The 10358-nt window shown below is 37.9% G+C and overlaps 1 long non-coding RNA gene across 1 annotated transcript; it reads left to right on the top strand.

Annotated features, from left to right (window-relative positions):
- The first annotated feature begins 989 nt into the window (after nucleotides 1-989).
- Nucleotides 990-1585, top strand: LOC145100496 (uncharacterized). The gene is made up of 2 exons (XR_013705081.1): nucleotides 990-1168; nucleotides 1281-1585. It is a non-coding gene; the product is annotated as an uncharacterized LOC145100496 (long non-coding RNA).
- Nucleotides 1586-10358: the final 8773 nt, after the last annotated feature.

The following is a 10358-nucleotide window of genomic DNA, read 5'->3' as shown; positions in this document are numbered from 1 at the left end:
ATATGTATGAAAATTGATGTGATAATTTATATTATATATGTATTTATTTGTTTCTTTAGGGAACTATTCCATTCTTCAGGTGATGGTCTATTTTTTGGTAACGTTGCATTATGGTGAAAGGTAACTTTAACAAATGGCACAACCAAGGAAAGTTGGACAAAACTGAGAAAGTTTTGGACTATAATGCTTTAAAAGGTATACTTTTTCAAATTACAATAAACATGTTCTTTGATAATGGCTTTGCAGGTTGCAGCCAAGCATGTTCTTATGTCGCTGGTTATTTCTACAGAAAAAAAAAGTGAGACTCTGTTATATTTTTGTCTATTGACAATGTTTTTATAGTTAGTTTGACGCAAAGATGGAGTTTTTGTTCTTTGTAGGAACATACAACCTCTACTTTCAACTAGAATTTGGGAGGTCAACAAATGGTTCAGGGAGGAGGATCTATAATTGTGTTCAAATTGATGGGTGATATAAGTAAGATTCCAGATCTTAACCACAATGCTCAACAAGTTATAACCCAAATCTATCTTACTTCGTTAGGAAATTGGAATTTTTCTCATGTTGGTAGTTTTGGAGTGGAAGACTGAAGTTCTTTAATAAAGATCAAATTCTTAATGATGCATATATATATATATATATATATATATATATATATATATATATATATATATATATATATATATATATATATATATATATATATATATATATATATATATATATATATATATATATGAAAACCAAGTTATACGATCAAAATGTCATTTTCGTAAACATATCTACTAATTATATATTTAAAATATAATATCCATTTTTATTGTAATATCAAAAATATTTTTAAAAAATATTTCATAACGACTTAAAAATTAATTAATTGTTTAAAGCAGAATCTCGTGTATCACATGAAACAATAATTTTGGTTTTCATATTGTATTTGTTCAATATACAATATTATATGCTTTGATTTTGTGATCTTCTAAGTCGGACCTCATATTTCTTCACTAGTATATAATTAAAGGAAAGTAATTCCTCAAACCACAGTTTCATAAAATGAAGTTCGATGGTCTAAATTTGTTTTTGGTTGTTCTCTTTGCATTTGCTCTCTTTTCCGCTGCTGGAAGAACCCATCACACCACCGTTCACTCCCTAACGCATAAACAGAAAGGTATGATTAATCACATACATCTACACCTCTTACGTCGGTATTTATCCTTAATTACATGTCTGTTTGAAGGCAATTATGTGTATATTAATTTGTGTGTGCTTATATGTTGAAGATGCAGATACTGAATCAGAACAAGTAGCTCATAAAAATGATTACGATGCATGCTCAATGGGCGGTGCTTGGGGTTGCTTGGAAAACCATAATCGTCGCCGTAGTCTCCGCTAGGATAGTTAAGGATGATGGGAATATGCATCTTTTGTTGATCTTGGTCCGAATAATCAATGGGGTGGTAAATTTGCTTTCTAATTAAGTAAACAACCATGAAAATTGACGGTTTCCTTTAATGTTTCAAATTGTTGTCAAATGTATTACAATTATATTATTGCAACTAATATGTTGTCGATTAATTGTTGAAAATTTCATATTATTACTGACACACAATATTTACAAAACTATATCACTACAAGAAAGTTGGGTAAATACCTAAGAAAACTAGTTACCGAATTTTTCCATCGGAAATTGGTGACAAAACTCTGACGATAGTCACAAACGGATTTCCGAAACAAAAATATATCAACCCTTTTTTATTTGTATTAGTCTAAAAATAATTCAATTATCATTACTAGCATTAGTAACTATATAATTATTTACTTTTATAATTAAAATAATGTAATTATTTACCAAATAAAATTCTTCTAACTATTATAGTATTAGTATTTTTATTATTACCTCTAATTAATAAGTGATGCGACCTGGCGGCGGACCACCTTAGCTATGTATGAACGTCGTCCGGTTAGAACCTGAGAGGCCACAAAGAAAAGAAAGGCGTCAGCCGCTCTCCAGGAGGAGGTCCCTGAAAGACGCTCTGACGGTCAAGTTAGTGAGGTGAATATGGGGTATGATGGTGAGTGATGGGGATTGAATAGCCTACCTCCCAAGACAGATTGATCAGCCTTTTATATTGAAGATCTTCTTCGGTCCGTACGAGGGACAAAGGTTGCGGTTCTGACAGGATCCGTTGCTTTTAATGGAGGATCATGCCCCATGTTTGTATCTGGCTCAACGATTGGTCCAAGCGATAATGCTCTGGTCTTGTCCTTTGTCGCCTGGAGACGTTATCCTTGGACTGTAGCTAAAGGAAAATATCTTGGAGAGGGCGGACTTCCTGCGCGATCGCCCCACGGGAGTCCTGAGTTGCTGAGGTAGTCGGGTCGCTGACCGGACCTATTGTTGTGCGCGTCTCAGCAGGGGCTCGACTGCTCTTGGCCCGTTCTGAGGGGCACATCATCAAGTCCCCCGGTCCAGTACTCATAGCGTATGCTAGCTAGCTATGATCTTCTGGACTTAACTACTAGTACACACATCATGCTTTTACTTGGTCAACACTTCATTTACGGTTATGTGACCTTACGGCGTGCATGGCGGTTACGTCAGTCATGTCAGATATTTTCGTAAATCCCGCTTTCTTCTCCTTTTATTGCTCTCGAGCAGTTTTCTTTTTCAGTTCCTACACTGTCTCTTTACTCCCTCTTTTCTTCTCTTCTTCTTGTTCTTTGTTATGGCGTCTGCTCAGAGTTTGACCCCTAGTTCCTCTGAATTCGACACCATTCAGGAGGCTTATGGCCTTACTCCGGCCGATAGGGTGGAGTTTCCAGCCCCTAGTTCTTTGATTACTCGACCTTCGCTCGGGAAGCTGGGTGTTTATCTAAAACCTTTGATGCCGGTCTTCGCTTTCCGTTAACTGACATTCAAGAAGAAATACTTCGGTGTAATGGGGCCACTGTCCACATGCTAACCCCGGGTGCTGTTCATAAGATAGTAGCCTTTGAGATGATCTGTCAGGCCAACGACATCCTTCCTGACTACTTCGTCTTCAAGTTCTTTTTTCGGTTCCCCGCCACCAACGACAAATATACCTTCTATGCCCGTCGGGGAGGCCATAATCTCGTTGTTGACAGTACGCATCCCAAGAACTGGCAGGATAGGTGGTTGTGGGTCAACGAGGAGCTGCTCTGTCGTGAGTACCCCTGGGCGAATACGCTTTCCGACACCATCCCTAAACTGTTTCCTCACAACCAGGAAACTGTAGATCTCTTGTGTACTCTCCAGGTAGACGTTGATGTGATGTCGGAGGCCATACTTGCCGGTGTTAGGATGAGCCCTAGTTGGCATTCTCGGGGTGAGTCGCTCTTGCTTTTCGTTTTTTTTTTTCTTCTCCTTCTCCCCTTTCGTCTACTCTTTTTTTCTTTAAAAAAGGAGGCCTTGTTCACGTTTTCTTTCTCGCGGTCGTCTTTCCTGTTTTTTGGTCAGGTGCTGAATGTTCTGTTTCTATGGATTCTGTGTTGTGGGGTCGTTACCAGGGCAAGCTGGAGCATCGTGTAGTGACTTTGTATGAGACTTTGCCTCCTCCCCGTCGCTTGACTGCTGTTGTTCAGGTGCCCCTACAAGCCGTGGGGAGTTCTACCGCATCGGAAAGTCAGCCGACTTCCCATACCGTTACGACCCCTCTGACTGCTTCCCGTTCTTCTACTGGGCTAACAACTGATGGTGCGGTGGACAACAAAGCTGGGATTATGGCTGGCGATCGTCAAGTTACGGAAAAAAGGAAAGTTGTGCAGGCGATGAGTGGTCCGGCTCCTGGGGGTGGTTCGGGGCTCATTGGATGGCGTGTATTGCAGCGTCGTGGTCTTATGCGCCTATTTTCGTCTACACCGTCCAGCCCCGGGGATGTATTAGTGATACCCGATCATCACGTGAAACAGTATGAGGGTTTCGAAGGGGCGCCTCATCAGCCCATCATACCAGTTTCCTTAGGCACTGGCGGCAACCCTCCGTTTTTGATGTGTGTGAACTCAACTAGTTTTAAACCTACTATTAATTATAAAATGAACACACAAAGGCAGTGGACCTATCAATTGTGGTACAGCTAAATAAGTAGGGCATCGAACACAGGGAACAGTAAATTAAAACTAAAGAGTAATTTTATCTAAATTAAATAATAAGTAGGGGTTTTCTGTAGTTTTACAAGACTAGAAACTTACTAACTACCACTTAAACTAAAAACTAGAAAAGCAAAGATTTAACTAAATTCAATAACGAGAAGGACTTATGTTTAGTTCAACTCAATTGATCCTTTGGTTGATATTATGGTAATAGTGCAATGGATTAACTCTTCTATAGGCTAGCGATTCAAGTGATTAGCTTTGCGTTCACTGCACTAATCCTTAGAGAACAAACTGACTCAAATAGTGATCAGTTGTCTAATTTAATTTAATTCACTAGATTATTTATTCGGGTTAATTTAGACTTTTAATAGGTAACTAATTTGGTCCTTTAGTTAACCTCTTGCTAATGGTCATCAAACAAGCTCACACATGAATTTACCTAATCTTCTATTAATTCTAGTTTCACGTTCGTTATTCCAAGACATATGATAAAGTGGTCACATAAACATATGAGGTTGACAATTAAAAGATGTTCGTACTATTTAATTATCTTCCTATCAATAGAAAAATAGTTATCATTCACACACAAGGTTCTTTAACAAGCTAAAATCAACAAAATCACCAATATTGAATTAATCCTACCAATAATCAAACCACAGTCTCAATTTTGTATGTCCAAACAGAAGTTTAAGAGTTTTAGCTCATGATTGAGGTAATTAACAGCAATAAAACGAATTCTAATTGTCTAACCATGATTGAAAACAATATATTAAGTAGAATGATGAGAATTTGCCTAAAATCTCCTTTGGAATTGAATTCTAGGTTGTATCTTCGCTCTTCAGATCTCTCTTAGCTCTGATTCGCAGCTTGCTTCTCCCCAAGGGTTCCAGAATACCTTGTGTTGATCTGGACAACTGTTTTTATAGATTCAAACTGACTCGCCGAGTCCAAGACCGACTCGTCGAGTCCACCCCTTAATTCCCCTACACGGTAAGTCACAGAGTCTTTATCCTCTCGAATCTTCCAACCGCTTCTCCTGCTTCCTTTTGCTTCCGAGCTTCGCTTTTGGACTGAAAACACAATTCAAACACTTTTAAGTATCTTTTGTCCATGATATACAATAATTTAGCTAATAAATGATAAAAATCTATACTTATTATGAGGCTAAATATGCAAATATCAGTCTTCGAGGGGTAGCCCTGAGCGGTTGTTCCAGGGGCCCTCTACGGTGGTGGCGTTGTGCAGCGCGACTGTGTTTGTTCCAGGGTGGAGCTTACGTTTTGATTCCCGTTTGTCTGTTTGTTCCGTTGCTTTGGATTTTACTCGTCATGCTCTTACTCCTGCCACCGTGGATGATATAGATTCGATGAGCAATGTTATCTTGGCTCATAATCTTGCATATGTCACTGCACATGCCATGACATATTTGGCCGCTAGATCACACTGTGTGCAGCGGTTTGATGAGTTGGAGCATGTGCATTTTTCCCTTGTTGAGAGTGAAGATGTTCTTAGGGCGAAGGTGAATGTCTTAAGCACCACCGTTGGTCGGTTAGAGGAGGAGAACAAGTCTTTGATTTCAGAGAAATTGGTATTAGAGGACGTGCTTAGTTTCTTAGAGGGTCAAGTGGGGTCTTTGACCCAAGCAAATGAAGGTTTGATGATTCTGAATGAAAGCATGGAGTGGGACCTTGACGATCATGAGTGTGAATTAGAGGTGCTGAGGGTGGACCGTAGTTGGCTCCTTCAGGTTGTGCTTGTGCATATAAAGGACAATCTTCTTGAGCATCACGAGTTTGCTGGTGGTAGTAGCCGTATTCTTCATGTTTCCTTTGTTGCAGGGGAAGAGTCAGTTTGGGCCAACTTGAAAGCTCAGGTTAATGTTGGGACTTACGATCCATCAGCTAGTGACTCGTGGTCCAGTCATACGTCAGCCTTGGATGATGCTTTGTTGGCTTTCACAACAATGGACTTTGCTGGTTTGCACGGGGTTACGTCACTTGGATGTGGATGGGGTCAGGGCATTATGCATGTTTGATGAGGGTGAGGAGGAAGTTGGGATGTTGGGTGTGGGTGGTGCAGGAGCAGGTGTTGGGGCTGGTGGAGTTGGTGGTGGCGATGAAAATGGTGATGGCAATGGTCCTGTTGATGGTGCTGTTGGTAATGTATGAAGTTGTTCAGAGCTACCCTTCTGGGTGTGAAAAAATCTTGTTGAAGCTTTTGTCTTCTTGTCTTTTAGTCGCTTTGTGGTCACTGAGGCTTTTCTTTGAATGTTCTTAGCTTTTTACATCTAAGGCTTTTGTGTGTAAACAAACAATGTTTTTTATCTTTAGCCGCTCAACTGTTACGCTTTTTATCAGTCGTATCGAACCTTCTATGTAGGTTGATTATCTGTTATGCTTTCTCTTATATTGTTTTTCGTTTTTGTGTACATTGTGTCTTGGATTCACTGAGTATCCTCTATGCTATATTTGTTAGAATGTTAGATGTGCTCATTGCATTACGTACTAAATACAATGCATGTTCTTTTATTTATGTAATTCTGATACATGATTGTTTCATACAATGACTTCCTATTGGACTTCTCTAAGAGTTCATTTGCTGGTCCAGGTGGATAGTCTGGCCATGAGGTGTTTTCCTCGTTTTCCCTACTGTTTAAGGGTTTACGCTTTTGCTTAAGGGTTGTGTGGCTTCGTCTTCCCTTCTTCATAGGGTCCTGTCGTTGCTTAGACGTTGAACTTCCTCAAATTCCTCGTGTTCTATGTCCTGGGTATTTGCCTTCTCTCCAGGGTCTCGAGAGAGTACGACCCGTTGCGGTGCCCCTCAACCACTTTGTATGGTCCTTCCCACGTCTGGCTTAGTTTCCCGCGAGGTTGTGCATGGCTGACCTCATTTTTCTGCAGGACAAAGTCTCCTACTTGGAATGCTTTGTCCTTGACACGTTGGCTATAGTATCTTTCCCTTGTCTTTTTGTAGGCTGCCTGGCGCATCTTGACCGTTTGCGGCGCTCCTCTAGGAGGTCTAGGTTTTCCCTTTGATTTTCGCTATTTCCTTGCTCTTGGTAGTACTCTGTTCGTATTGACCCTATCATCATCTCCGCCGACAGCTTTGCTTCGGCCCCATAGGCTAGACAAAATGGCGTTTCTTTTGTGTTGGTCCGTGGTGTGGTCTAATATGACCAAAGGACTTCTGGTAGCTCGTCTACCCAATTGCCATTTGCCTTACCCAACCGTTTCTTGATCCGTTACACCAATGTCCTGTTAGACACATCTTTTTGTCCATTGGCTTGGGGTGAGCGAAAGATGTGAATCTCTGTTCTATTCCCTTTTCTTTGCACCAGTCCTTGAACGGGTTCTCTGCGAACTGTAGGCCGTTGTCACTGAGTAAGATCTTAGGTGTTTCGAACCGTGTTATGATGTTATTTCAGACAAACTTGATTATCTGCCTCCCGGTAATACACGCAAGCGGTTCTACTTCTATCCATTTTGTAAAGTAGTCATCCGCTACAACTAGAAATTTTACCTTCCTCGCGGCTTCTGGGAAAGGACCGACAATGTCAATTCCCCATTGGTAGAAAGGCCAAGGGATGATTATGCTTGTTAAATTGGATGGGGGCACTTCTTGCACTGGTGAGAAAATCTGACATTCCATACAAGTTCTTGTTAGCTCGACCGCATCCTGGTGTATCTCTGGCCAGTACAGACCCACGCGCAACTCTTTGCCAGTGAGTGCCTGCGCTCCTTCGTGGGCTCTGGCTGACCCTGCGTGGGCTTCCTTCAGATCCAGTTTCCCTGCCGTGCCATCTATGCATTTGAGCCACGGGGTAGTGTGTTCTTTTCTATACAACGTCCTTTTTAGGAATGCATATTAGGGGGCTCGTACCCTCGTTTTACGGGCCTCTGCGTGGTCGTCGCGGAGGATACCGTGTTGGAGATAGTCCCTGATGGGCATCATCCAATTGGGTTGTACCACTGATAGAGAGTCAACTTGCCGCTCATCGATGCTCCTTTCTTTTAATACTTCCACCAACACCTCCTTCGACAGGTGTCCGAAACATGTTGAGGCTAACTTGCTGAGGGCATCTGCTCGCCTGTTTATTTGATGCCAATAATTGTACTAATCCACATATGTCTATCTCCCGGTACTAGTTGCAGTAATGGAAATTCCCCTATTTATTTGATGAGAAATGCGAAACTATTTAATATATAATTAATCATATATTTAGATCTATCAACACATATGACAAATCATATGTTTTTTTAAATTGTTATATACGACTAATCAAATATTATTATATATAATCGTATATGATTATACATCCTAATATATAATTAATTTTAATTCGTACTATAAAAATGGTTAGTTGTATTTCTTATATATTATAATGCATAATTATATAATATTATAGAGTTTAATATATGATTTATCATATAAGAAACATATATGATTAAATCATATGTGTTTGTACATTGAAACATATGATCATTCATAAATTACAACATATAATCGTTTATGATTATGAAGTGTAATATATTAGTAATACAAGATCAGTTTTTTTATTTTTTATGACCGAATAAAAATATCAAAATCAATTTTATAAATTGTAATGTAATATGTAGTATTAAAACAAACTATTTTTCCCTTCAATCCCAATCATGTTTTGAAGTTCTTCATGTTGATTTTCAGAAGTTAAAGAAGTTCAATCAATTTGTTTGTCGTTACGAAATGAATTGATTTCAGCTACAATAGTATCAGTGGCGATCGACTCGTCAATTTCTTTTGAATTCGACATCATTTTGATTCAATTTTCAATTGCGTTGTCGCTCACTTGAATTGCGTTGATGAATGCGACGTGTTTGTTTCTTCGATTTGAGGATTATGTCTCGTATTTATGAAAATATGAACCGATGCTCTGTTTCAATCGGTTTTTTTTTCAATTTAAAGATTGTGATTAATTTGATAACAAATTCAACAAAAAATAGGAACTTTAAGAGGATTTAATGATTTTTGAACCTTGAATGATATGATTACGTGATTGACACCGTGAATCAATGATTTAGTAATAAAATGATTTTTATTTTTTAGAGAAGGAAGGTATGCGCTTCCTAAACATTAAGTTGGAATTTACTGTTATACCCCTGTATCTTTTAATATTTGACGGAAGTTGAGGTTAGGTTTCATTGGCTGATATTTAATCTCACAATCTCTATTTATTTTTATTAATCTCAAGGGAATCATCCTCTCTCTCTCTCTCTCTCTCTCTCAATCTCTGTCTCTCACACAGACACACACACACACACACACTCTCTCTCTCTCTCTCTCTCTCTCTCTTTATATATATATATATATATATATATATATATAGGAAAAATAAACACATGACTATTATTTATGTAATATTAGATATAGAACCATCAAAATTGTATATAGGAAAAATAAACATATGACTATCATTATTTAATATTAGGTATAGAACCATCAAAATTAATTTTATTTTGATTAAAAAACACAAATTTCTTTCATATTTAGCTTCTTCCTATTGTTTTGGAAGTCGTATTAATTTAGATTTCATGATTTATCTCCAACATTTATATATTTCGAATGTGTTTTTTTATTAGACCTCTAGTAAGTTTTATAATTTCATTTTACACCTATCTTATGTATAATTGCATTGTTTTTTGTTGGATGGCTTATGAAATGATGTTTATTGGGTTTTTTAATGAACACTTTTAATCTTTCACTATAGTTTTCTTTATAAATTTCAATATGGAGACCTGTATGTAATTGGTAAAATATATTTTTATGCACGACTTGTGTTGCAAAATTAAACTTATAAAACTCCATAAAAATATATATACAAAGGCTTAGGTAATGTCTAATAGTAGATGTAAGAAAGATGGGAGAGAAATTTGATTGAATTTGGTTAAAACGATGTAGTTTTTGACGGTTCTATATCTAATATTAGGTACATAACATACACATATTCTCTAAGACTATATATATATATATATATATATATATATATATATATATATATCTTTATCTTTATTACTTATTATGAAAATTTAGTCAAAGGCTGAATTTTAAGAGGTACACACCTTAAAGCAACATATACAACCATTTTATGCAATATAATCTTAGTTTGGTCAACATATGGAAAAAGTCAAGATAAGAATTAAAGAATGATTTATCAGCTTATCTGGTGGGATTTGACCAAGTCCCTATAATCCTAAGTTGAATAATTCATG

This window comes from Lactuca serriola, chromosome 4 (assembly GCF_051521515.1).
Source record: "Lactuca serriola cultivar US96UC23 chromosome 4, Lser_US96UC23_V15, whole genome shotgun sequence".
Taxonomy (NCBI): Eukaryota; Viridiplantae; Streptophyta; class Magnoliopsida; order Asterales; family Asteraceae; genus Lactuca; species Lactuca serriola.
The sequence above is the reverse complement of the archived record's forward strand: the minus strand, read 5'-3'. Positions and strand labels throughout refer to the sequence as shown.